An 11047-nucleotide genomic window follows, 5' to 3' on the forward strand; every position below is an offset into this window, starting at 1 on the left:
TTATATTTATTTATTTTCCCTTTTTGTTGCCCTTGTGTTTTTTATTGTTGTAGTTGTTATTGTTATTGATGTCCTCATTGTTAGGACAGAGAGAAATGGAGAGAGGAGGGGAAGACAGAGGGGGAAAGAAAGATAGACACCTGCAGACCTGCTTCACCACTTGTGCAGCAACTTCCCTGCAGGTGGGGAGCCAGAGGCTCGAACTGGGATCCATCTGCTGGTCCTTGCGCTTTGTGCCACCTGTGCTTAACCTGCTGCTCTACTGCCTGACTCCCTGTTTAAATTATTTTTGACTGGATAGGGTAGAGAAAGTTTGAGAGATGGGTGGATGATCAAAAGGGGGAGGGTAGGGACAGATCTGTAGCACTCTTTCAGTGTTTATGAAGTTTTCCCTCACTAGACAGGGGCGAGGGTCTTGAAGTAGGGCCCTAGTATATGGTAAGGCATGAGCTCAACCAGGTGCGCCATCACCAGTCCCTATTGACTGCATTTAATTTTTTAAAAAATATTTATGTATTTATTCCCTTTTGTTGCCCTTATTTTTTATTGTTGTAGTTATTATTGTTGTTGTTATTGGTGTCATCGTTGTTAGACAGGACAGAGAGAAATGGAGAGAGGAGGGAAGACAGAGAAGGAAAGAGAAAGACAGACACCTGCAGACCTGCTTCACTGCTTGTGAAGCAATTCCCCTGCAGGTGGGGAGTGGGGGCCCAAACCAGCATCCTTAATGCCGGTCCACCTGCACTTAACCCGCTGCGCTACCACCCGACAAGGGCAACAAAATGGGAAAAATCCAGGAGCGGTGGATTAGTAGTATTGGCACCGAGCCCCATCAATAATCCTGGAGGCCAAAAAAAAAAATCACACATATACACACACACACACACAAACACACTCCATACATGTATAGAAATGATAGAGTTCAAATGACTTAGTCTTAGCACAGGAGTTGTTTCTGACTTGTCACACTTTATGTAATTTTCCTCCTGTCCAGAACACTAAAATAGCCAGACAGCCAAACAATGGATGGACTATGTCCACAGAGCCACTTCCTGATCTAGTCACAGCTCACACTCCAAAATCAGGTCACTGACAGATCTACCCTTGACCAAATATAGACAGAACCACATCAGAGCAGAGAAAGAAACTGCCTCTCTAGAGAAGGAACCTTGGAACCAGGTGTTAGTGCACCTGATTAAGCACACATTACAGTGTGCAAGAATCTGGGTTCAAGACGCTGGGCCCCACCTGCAGGGGGAAAGCTTCACAAGTGGTGAAGCAGGGCTGCAGGTGTCTCTTTGTCTCTTTACTTCTCTAACTCCTTCTCCCCTCTCAACTTATCCCTGTCTCTATCCAATAATAAAAATAAATAAATGAAAATATTAGAGAAGGAACCTCTGACTCAATAAGGATGGTTACACACCAAAGGCTGCCAATAGGATTTTTGGAGAGGAAACACTGTAATTTACATTTACACTTTAATCACTCATACACACACACACTCATTCACTCACTCCAAACTTGTATAGAAATGACATAGGGGGAGTTGGGCAGTAGTGCAGTGGGTTAAGTGCAGGTGGTACAAAGTGCAAGGACCGGCATGAGGATCCCGGTTCGAGCCCTGGCTCCCCACCTGCAGGGGAGTTGCTTCACAGATAATGAAGCAGGTCTGCAGGTGTCTGTCTTTCTCTCTTCCTCTCTGTCTTCCCCTTCTCTCTCCATTTCTCTCTGTCCTATCCAACAATGACGACAACAACAATAGTAACTACAACAATAAAAAGAAACAAGGGTAACAAAAGGGAATAAATAAATAACTAAATTAGAAAAATTAAAAAAAGAAAAAGGAAAATATTTTTTAAATAAATGACATAGGGAAAATGGTATAGTTTTCCCAGAGAAGTTGTTACATGTCACACATAAAAAAATTAAATATGACAGATATTACCTCTAGAAACATGAAGTTTTGGACAAGATTACACACTTTATTTTTCCATAAAAGTTGTACAAGAAATAATTTTACTTAAAAATACAGTTCCAGGAAGTCGGGCAGTAGCGCAGCAAGTTAAGCACAGGTGGCACAAAACACAAGGACTGGTGTAAGGATCCTGGTTCAAACCTCGAGTCCTCACCTGCAGAGGAGTCACTTCACAAGTGGTGAAGCAGGTCTTCAGGTGTCTGTCTTTCTCTCCTCTTCTCTGTCTTCCTCTCCTCTCTCCATTTCTCTCTGTACTATCCAACAATGACAACATCAATAACAACAATAATAACTGTAACAATAAAACAAGGGCAACAAAAGGGAATAAATATTAAAAATATATAGTTCCAGAACACAAAGTAGAAGATATTATGATTTACCATAATTTTCAAACAATAGCACAAAGGAAAAAAAACCAGTAAAAATTTTAAATATAAAAAATGTTTAGTGGTCCAGGAGGTAGCACAGTGGATAAAGCATTGGACTCTCAAGCATGAGGTCCTGAGTTCCATCCCTGGCAGCACACGTACCAGAACAGAATGATAGCTGGTTCTTTCTCTCTCTCCACCTATCATTCTTTATAAATAAATAAAATAATTTTAAAGAATGTTTATTTCCAAATTATGATTTTGTCCTTCAGTAATTAAAGCTGGGTTTCTTGATGATTTTCTTGTTGAAGACGAGCAGGAGTTCTATTTCTGAGTTGTTATGTTCTTCTGCCACAGCATAATACTGAGCTAAAACATGCACAGAGAAAAACAATTTGTCAAATGAAAGAAGTTTGCTCTGAAAATGCACCTAAATGTGTAACCCAGAATCAGGCCAGTAATAAATGAATGATAACTGCAAATAAACCTAGTGCTAATGTGATCTGTCTGTGGGCTTTGTGTAACTGAGTGGATCTTAGCACTGCATGGTGTGTATGACAGTGACAAAGAGGCAAGACATAGAAGACACTGTTCCTCTGAGTTAAACTGTGGAAGCAATGCCCATCAGTAGACAGCTGGATAAAGTACTTCTCTGGAATTCAGCTGCAGGAGACCAGGTCATGCTGACCTAGGGAGAAAAACAGTGGAAAACCACTGAAGATAGCATTCTGAGGAAAACCTCAGAATAGGACGTGCTGAAAGACGACCTGCCCTTCTCCCAGACTAGATTATAGAGGGAGAGTCTGACACAAACCCAAAAGACACGTAATTACATAAATGGGTGACAGGTCCAGGTTTCTGGGGAAATGGGCCAGAAATTTCTATATAAAAATGCTCCAGGGAGTCCAGCGGTAGCACAGAGGGTTAAGCACACGTGGCGCAAAGCGCAAGGACTGGCAAAAGGATGCCGGTTCGAGCCCCTGGCTCCCCACCTGCAGGGGAGTTGCTTCACAAGTGGTGCAGCAGGTCTGCAGGTGTCTGTCTTTCTCTCGCTCTCTCTGTCTTCCTCTCCTCTCTCCATTTCTCTTTGTCCTATCCAACAACAAGACATCAATAACAACAACAATAACTACAACAACAATTAAAAAAAGGGCAACAAAAGGGAATAAATAAGTAAATATAAAAAAAATGCTCCAATAAATGTGCTCACGGTTCCATTCCCTATGTGGTTCTAAGGTTCCTTGCCTAATGTCTCATGTCTTTCCCCTTCTTCAAACCCCACAGAGCAGAACTCTTGAGTGTAAGGATTAGCTCCCACCGATCCTCCTTCATGTGCAGGCATAGCTAGATGGCATCCAAGTGTATGTGGTCTGAGGGCACCATGTGGCCCAGAGATCCCAGGGCTATGCAAGCCTACTGTCCCCAGGGCGGGCACCCAAGACTCTGGCTGATGGAACACAGGAGGGTGTCACTGAGCAAGAGAAGCAGCTGACCTGGCAGTGGGACTTGTGTGACCTTGGTGGGCTTGGCACCAAAACTCAATAACAATAAACCCAATCCAATAGTAGTGAGTGGATATAAACAAAATATTCACCAAAGAGATCCAAAAAACCCAACAAATAAGAAAAAAAAAAGCTCTAAGTCACTGATTGTCAGAAAAATGAAAATAAAGAAAATAATGAAATAGAACTTCACTACCGTGTGAATATCACACATCAGAAAGGATAGTAAGGGGAGCCCCGCGGTGGGGCAGCGGGTTAAGTGCACGTGACGCGAAGCGCAAGGACCTGAGTAAGGATCCCAGTTTGAGCCCCCAGCTCCCCACCTGTAGGGGAGTCACTTCACAAGTGGTGAAGCAGGTCTGCAGGTGTCTGTCTTTCTCTCCCCCTCTCTGTCTTCCCCTCCTCCCTTGACTACTCTCTGTCACTATGACAACAGTAATAATAACCATGAGCAACAAAATGGGAAAAATATCCAGCAATAACACTGGAGGCAAAAAAAAAAAAAAGGGAGTCAGGCGGTAGCACAGCGGGTTAAGAGCACGGGGTGCAAAGTGCAAGGACCATCTTAAGGATCCTGGTTGGAGCCCCCAGCTCCCCACCTACAGGGGAGTCACTTCACAGGCGGTGAAGCAGGTCTTCAGGTGTCTATCTTTCTCTCCCCCTCTCTGTCTTCCCCTCCTCTCTCCATTTCTCTCTGTCCTAACAATGATGATATCAATAACAACAACAATAATAACTACAACAACAATAAAAAAAACACAGGCAACAAAAGAGAAAATAAATATTAAAAAATTAAAAAAAAAGAAAAGGATAGTAACAACAAATTTTAGAGAGGTCTTGAGAGTAATTTCTGGTGGTAATGTAAATTGTCCCAACCCCTGTGGAGACCAGTCTGGAGAACTAAAAGGGTAAGAATGGGCCCACCCTATAATAAGACAATTCATGGATATAGTGCAAGCAGTCAAATATGCTCGTCCTAAAAGATAAGTGTATACCTGGAAGTCAGGCAGCAGTGTGGCGGGTTAAGCGCACACAGTGCGAAGCGCAAGGACCGGTATAAGGATCCCGGTTGGAGCCCCTGGCTCCCCACCTGCAAGGGAGTCGTTTCACAGGCAGTGAAGCAGGTCTGCAGGTGTCTGTCTTTCTCTCTTCCTCTCTGTCTTCCCCTCGTCTCTCCATTTCTCTCTGTCCTATCCAACAACGACATCAACAACAATAGCTACAACAATAAAAAACCAACAAGGGCAACAAAAGAGAAAATAAATAAATAAAAAATATATAAAAGATATGTGTATACCTATGTTCACAGCAGAACATTTTTAATAGACAAAACCTGGAAGCAACCTAGGTATTCAATAATAGATGAGGGGCTGAAAAATTGTATGTATACACATGGAATACTACTCAGCTATTAAGTGATGAATTAGTTTTCTTCACCTTATCTCTGATAGAGCCTGATGAAATTATATTAAGGTGGTCTGGGGACTCTCAAGCAGGGGGACAGACATCATTCTGGTACATGTGCTGCTGGGGATTGAACTCAGAGCCTTACACTTGAGAGTCCAATGCTGTATACACTGCATCACCTCCTGGGCCACCAATTTACTCTTTTCTTTTTTATTTATTTATTTATTTATTTATTTATTTATTTATTTTAACCAGACCACTGTGCAGCTATGGCTTATGGTGGTGCAGGGGATTGAACCTGGGACTTTGGAGTCCTAGCATGAGAGTCTGTTTTCATAACCATTATGCTATCTACCCTCTGCCCCCAATTCACTATTTTCAGTACAATAATACATTTACTAATTAAACAGAATTGAAAATACCTAGATTTTGCAAGCCATATATCACAAAATTGCATTAAATTCTGCTCACTGTCTGTAAGCAGGTGATGAGACAGGCTAGCTCTGCACAGTGCATGGAAGAGTAACTGTGCTTTTATGAACAATTTGCATCTATTTTTCAAAAGGTGACATTCCTGGGACACTTATGCGGGTGATATTCTCTAAGCCCAGAACAACAGAAGTAAGGACATAAACAGCACAGTTGGGGCAGGATTAGGGGCAGCATACTTCATTACAACTGTCACATTAAAAAAAAAAACGGTAGGGAGTCCAGGCGGGGTTAAGCGCACGTGGCACAAAGTGCAAGGACCAGCATGAGGATCCCGGTTCAAACCCCCGGCACCCCACCTGCAGGGGAGTCACTTCACAGGCGGTGAAGCAGGTCTGCAGGTGTCTGTCTTTCTCTCCCCCTCTGTCTTCCCCTCCTCCATTTCTCTGTCCTGTCCAACGTCTGCGATATCAACAATAATAACTACAACAACAATAAAAAGGTCAACGAAAAGGAAATAAAGAAATATTTTTTAAAAATCTAAAAAAAGGGGAGTCGGGCGGTAGCTCAGCGGGTTAAGCCAGGTGGCGCAATGCGCAAGAACCAGTTAACATCCGGTTCAAGCCCCCATCCCCACCTGCAGGGGAGTCACTTCACAGGGGAGTCACTTCACAGGGGAGTCACTTCACTGTCTCTCTTCCTCTCTGTCTCCCCCTTCCATTTCTCTGTCTCTACCCAATAACAAATAAATAAAAAGATCTTAAAAAAAAAAAAAAAAGGAATCGTGGTGGGTAGATAGCATAATGGTTATGCAGAGATCTCACGCCTGAGGCTCCAATCCCCTGCACCAGAGACTGACTTGACCAGGGCAAGGAGAGTCCACAGGGCACCTGGCTCTTCCCAGATACCTCTATCAGTACCAGGCAGACAGGCTTTGTCCCCTGTGTTGAGTGAGGGCTCAAGGCTGGCATCTTGTAGGGTCTCATTAACTAATGTGGCCTAGAAGGTGGCACAGTTGAAACAGCTGGAACCTCAAGCATGAAGCACTAAGAGGACATAGAATCAAATGAGGGAATGTTGCCACTCAGTGTTAAACCCTCTGAAATTACCTTTCCCATAGAGAGATAGGGAGATACAATAGTACTAAAGATTCCCCCAGTGAAGTGGGATATTTCCTCTCTCTCCTTTTAAAAATTTAAAAAAATATGTTTATTTATTTCCTTTTGTTGCCCTTGTTTTATTGTTGTAGTTATTACTGTTATTGATGTCATCATTGTTGGATAGGACAGAGAGAAATGGAGAGGAGGTGAAGACAGAGGGGGAGAGAAAGATAGACACCCCTGCAGACTTGCTTGTGAAGCGACTCCCCTGCAGGTGGAGAGCCGGGGGCTCAAACCGGGATCCTGACATTAGTCCTTGTGCTTTGTGCCACCTGCGCTTAACCCGCTGTGTTACCGCCTGACTCCATTTTTATAATATTTTATTTATTTATTTATTTTTATAATTTTTCTTAATTTTCCCGTTTGCTGCCCTTGTTGTTTTTCATTGTTTTTGTAGTTATTATTGTTGTTATTGATGTCGTTGTTGTTAGATAGGACAGTGAGAAATGGACAGGAGAAGACAGAGAAGGGGGAGAGAAAGATAGACACCTGCAGACCTGCTTCACTGCCTTTGAAGCGACTCCCCTGCAGGTGGGGAGCCGGTGGCTCGAACCAGGATCCTTAAGTTAGTCCTTGTGCTTTGCACCACATGTGCTTAACCCTCTGTGCTACCGCCTGACTCCCAGTATTTTATTTATTAATGAGAAAGGAGGAGAGAGAGAAAAAACCAGACATCACTCTGGTACATGTGCTGCTGGGCATTGAAATCAGGACCTCACGCTTGAGAGGCCAATGCTTTATCCACTGTGCCACCTCCCGGACCACTGAAGTGGGATATTCTCAAACCGGTTTCATGTACATGACAAAGCAGCTGCACTGTTCCCATGCATTGAATGCACAGGTTACCATGTGCAAAGATCTGAGCACAGGTATCCAGTCCACACCTGCAGGGGGAAGCTTCAAAAACACTGAAGAACTGCTGTAGTTGCTTCTGGTTATCTTCCTCTTCCTTTCCTATTTCAATCTCTCTGTCCTATCAAATGAAATAAACCTTTATAGCAAAAATAATGTAAGCAATGTTGGGTGGTGAGTAAAAGGGCCCACAGATCCCAACAACTTGCAACAGTCACTATAAAAAAAAATGCCAAAGGCTTTCTTATTCTACATCATAATTTTAGGGGCCAGGTGGTGGCGCACCTGGTTGAGCACACACGTTACAATGCACAAGGACCCAGGTTTGAGCACCTGCTCCCCACCTGCAGGGAGAAAGCTTTGCAAGTGGTGAAGCAATGCTGCAGAGTCTCTCTTCCTGCCTTCACCTAGATCTCCCTCTTGATTTCTGACTGTCTCTAGCAAATAAATAAAGTAATAATAAAAAATATTATTTTAGGGCCTAGGTGGTGGCCCAACTGCTTGAATGCTCATGTGAGAATTTGCAAGAGCCTAGGTTCAAGCCTTGAGTCCCCACATGCAGGGGGAAAAGCTTTGCAAGTGGTGAAGCATTGTTGCAGGACCCTCTCCCTCTCCCTCTCTCTCCTCCGCTCTCAATTTATGGTTATCTCTAAACAATAAATAAAGGTTATTAATCTCTTTTGTTTTTAACCAGAGTACTATTCAGCTCTGGCTTATGGTGGTGCAAGGGATTGACCCTGGGACTTTGGAGCCTCAGGCATGAAAGTTTCTTTGCATAACCATTATGCTATCTACCCCTGCCCAAGATTATAAATTTCTTCAGTTATAATGGGCTGGGCCGTGGCACACCTGGTTAAGGGCACACATTTAAATGCACAGGTCCCCGGTTCAAGGCACTGGTCTCCACTTGCAGGGGAGGAAGTTTCATGAGTGGTAAACAGGGCTGCTGGTGATTCTCTGTTTCTCTCCCTCTCTATGTTCCCCTACCCTCTTGATTTCTGACCATCTCTCTTCAATAAATAAAAAAAAATTTATATTTACCTGGCAGGGGAGATACCATGATCACGAAGGTGGTTTTCCCAGGGTGAGGCTTATCCATTGCCCTCCGGATTTGCTGACCCCCGTGATTTCTCCAAATGTGGGAAATTCGACTGCATAATTTATGGGGGGATGCGTTTGTGCTCTCCCCTGTAAAAAATAATAATAATTTAAAAATTATTATTTTGTTATTATAATTTATGCCACCAGAGTTATTGCTGTGGCTCAGTGCCAGCACTACAAATCTACCAGTCCCAAGAGCCATTTTTTTCTTTTTCAATTTTTTAGTTACATTTATTTATTTACTTCTTTATTTATTGGATAGGGACAGAAATAGAAAGGGAAGAGGGTGATGGAGAGGGAGAGACACAGAGAGACACCTGCAGCCTGCTTCACCACTCATGGAACTTTCCACCTATGGGTGGGGCTGGGGGCTCAAACCTGGGTCCTTGAGCATTATAGCATGTGTGCTCAACCAGATGCACCACCTCCTGGCCCTGGGGCCATTTTTTCCTTTTTTTTAAAAAAAATCTATTTTATTTAATAAGACAGAGAAATTGAGAGGGTAGAAGACAGGAGAGAGAAATATATACACCTGCAGCCCTGCTCATAAAATGTTGGCCCTGCAGGTGGGGAGTGGGGCTTGAACCCAGCTTCTTGTGTCTCGTAATGTGTGTGCTCAGCTGGGTGCACCACTGCGTGGATTCCCACTCTTACTTACATTTACTTATAAGGGCAACACCATCTGAGCTGAAGTGGACACAGGTGGAAGGTGAGGGTGCTGGGCACAAATGCGACATTCCCAGCCTCGGCATCCTGCTCGAGGGGCTTCTGTTTTCCCTGGTTCCACAACTCAGGTCAAGGTCCTGATTCCAGAGCCAGCAACCTCACTCAAGGATAGAAAAGGACTCAACTCCACCTCTGGTCTGGGGAGAATCAGGTTGGACCCAAGGGACGCAATGCTGGAGGCTGAGGGCAGAGTCTGGTGTCCAGTCTACCCACATGGGGACAATACAGGTCTGGGGACTCTTTCCTGTGGCCTAAGGCAGGGGCTCATGTCAGGATGAGGAGGACTCAGCCAGAGACCTCGGCCTCGGGGCTGCTTCCAGCCACACTCCTGCCTCTTTGAAGCAGCCCCTTTACCTGCCAGCCCTGGGGACCCACACTCACCACCCTTTGCTCCTGGCTCTCAGCAACATTCTTCTGGTGGTCAGTCATCTTTCCATTAGAAAATCCTAAAGAGACAAACAGGAACACTGATTATATATAAATATATGTTATATTTATTATTTTTTAAATTTATTGGGTAAAACCAGCCAGAAACCAAGAAGGAAGGGGTTGATAGAGAGGGAGAGAGACAGAGAGACGCCTGTAGCCCTGCTTCACCAATGTTTTCCCCCTGCAGGTGGGGACTGTGGGATTGAACCTGAGTCCTTGCACATTGCAATATGTGCAGGCATAAGTGTGCCACCACTCAGCCCCTGAATATATATATATATATATATATATATATATATATATATATATATATATATATATATATTCTGAAGCCCATCTCCTGAGGCTCTTGTCCTTTCTCCAAAGAAACTATAAAGCTTGGAAGACCAGCAGGCTCTGTCCTTCCTCTCTCTGTGTGTCTCAGGGTATACATGCTACATGGCTTGTACTTTCTGCTTCATCTCTCCTTCAATTTCTCATCTCTCTGAAACATGACCGGCTCTCTTGCGGTTTTTCACTGTCAGAGTCAGCCTAGAACCCCCCCCCCCCCCAGGAGGGAATGGGGAATGGCCTCAGTTGCCCCCTTCCCCTTAGCACTGAGTCTAGTCCAGTAGCATCTTGTACACTTTTCAAAGCACCCAACTCACCTGTTTGTTCCATTCAGGTAGACTACACTAAACAAAACCCCCCTAAGCTTCCTGTGCCACACTGCTGATACCCACCGTGCCAATACCATTTTCTGTTGTTATCCATGCTTGTCTGTGAATTTACCTGCAGAGAGCAGAGCAGAGCAGGTCTGGGCATCCACAGGCTGCCGGCTGCAGAGTGCGGTCTGCACCTGAGCACAGTGAGCAGTGCCAAGTATCCAGGGCGCGGGGTCGCCATTCTGCACCTCACAGGGCAAATCAGCAGGGAAGAGAGCGAGCAGGAGTAACGTAACTGGGTGAGAAAGCTGTTGGCAGTGTCGGTTTTTAACTGCTGAAGCTTTTAGAGAGCTACTAAAGGTTCACCCGCCATTTCTTGTTTTGCTGTTGTCTGGGCACAGCCTCTGCAGAAGTCCATTGGACCGCATTCCTGTTGCTTAGACATCTCTGGTTT

The 11047-nt window shown here is 44.3% G+C and overlaps 1 protein-coding gene and 1 non-coding gene across 7 annotated transcripts in view; one reads left to right on the forward strand and one right to left on the reverse strand.

Annotated features, from left to right (window-relative positions):
• LOC103127055 (zinc finger protein 709-like) overlaps window positions 1-11047 on the reverse strand; it is a 1044365-nt gene that overhangs the window by 31721 nt on the left and 1001597 nt on the right. The window contains exons 1-2 of one of the 6 annotated variants that reach the window (XM_060182137.1): window positions 10721-10999; window positions 9902-9966 (exon numbers count right to left, since the gene is read on the reverse strand). The exons of the other annotated variants lie outside the window; for them this stretch is intronic. The gene's annotated coding sequence lies outside the window, so the exon portion shown is untranslated. Of the gene's footprint in view, window positions 1-9901; window positions 9967-10720; window positions 11000-11047 lie in introns of those variants that run through there. 6 annotated transcript variants of the gene reach the window in all.
• Window positions 8727-8884, forward strand: LOC132535714 (U1 spliceosomal RNA). Its single transcript, XR_009547425.1, has one exon. It is a non-coding gene; the product is annotated as a U1 spliceosomal RNA (small nuclear RNA).

Source organism: Erinaceus europaeus, chromosome 23 (genome assembly GCF_950295315.1).
Source record: "Erinaceus europaeus chromosome 23, mEriEur2.1, whole genome shotgun sequence".
In the NCBI taxonomy this organism is placed as follows: domain Eukaryota; kingdom Metazoa; phylum Chordata; class Mammalia; order Eulipotyphla; family Erinaceidae; genus Erinaceus; species Erinaceus europaeus.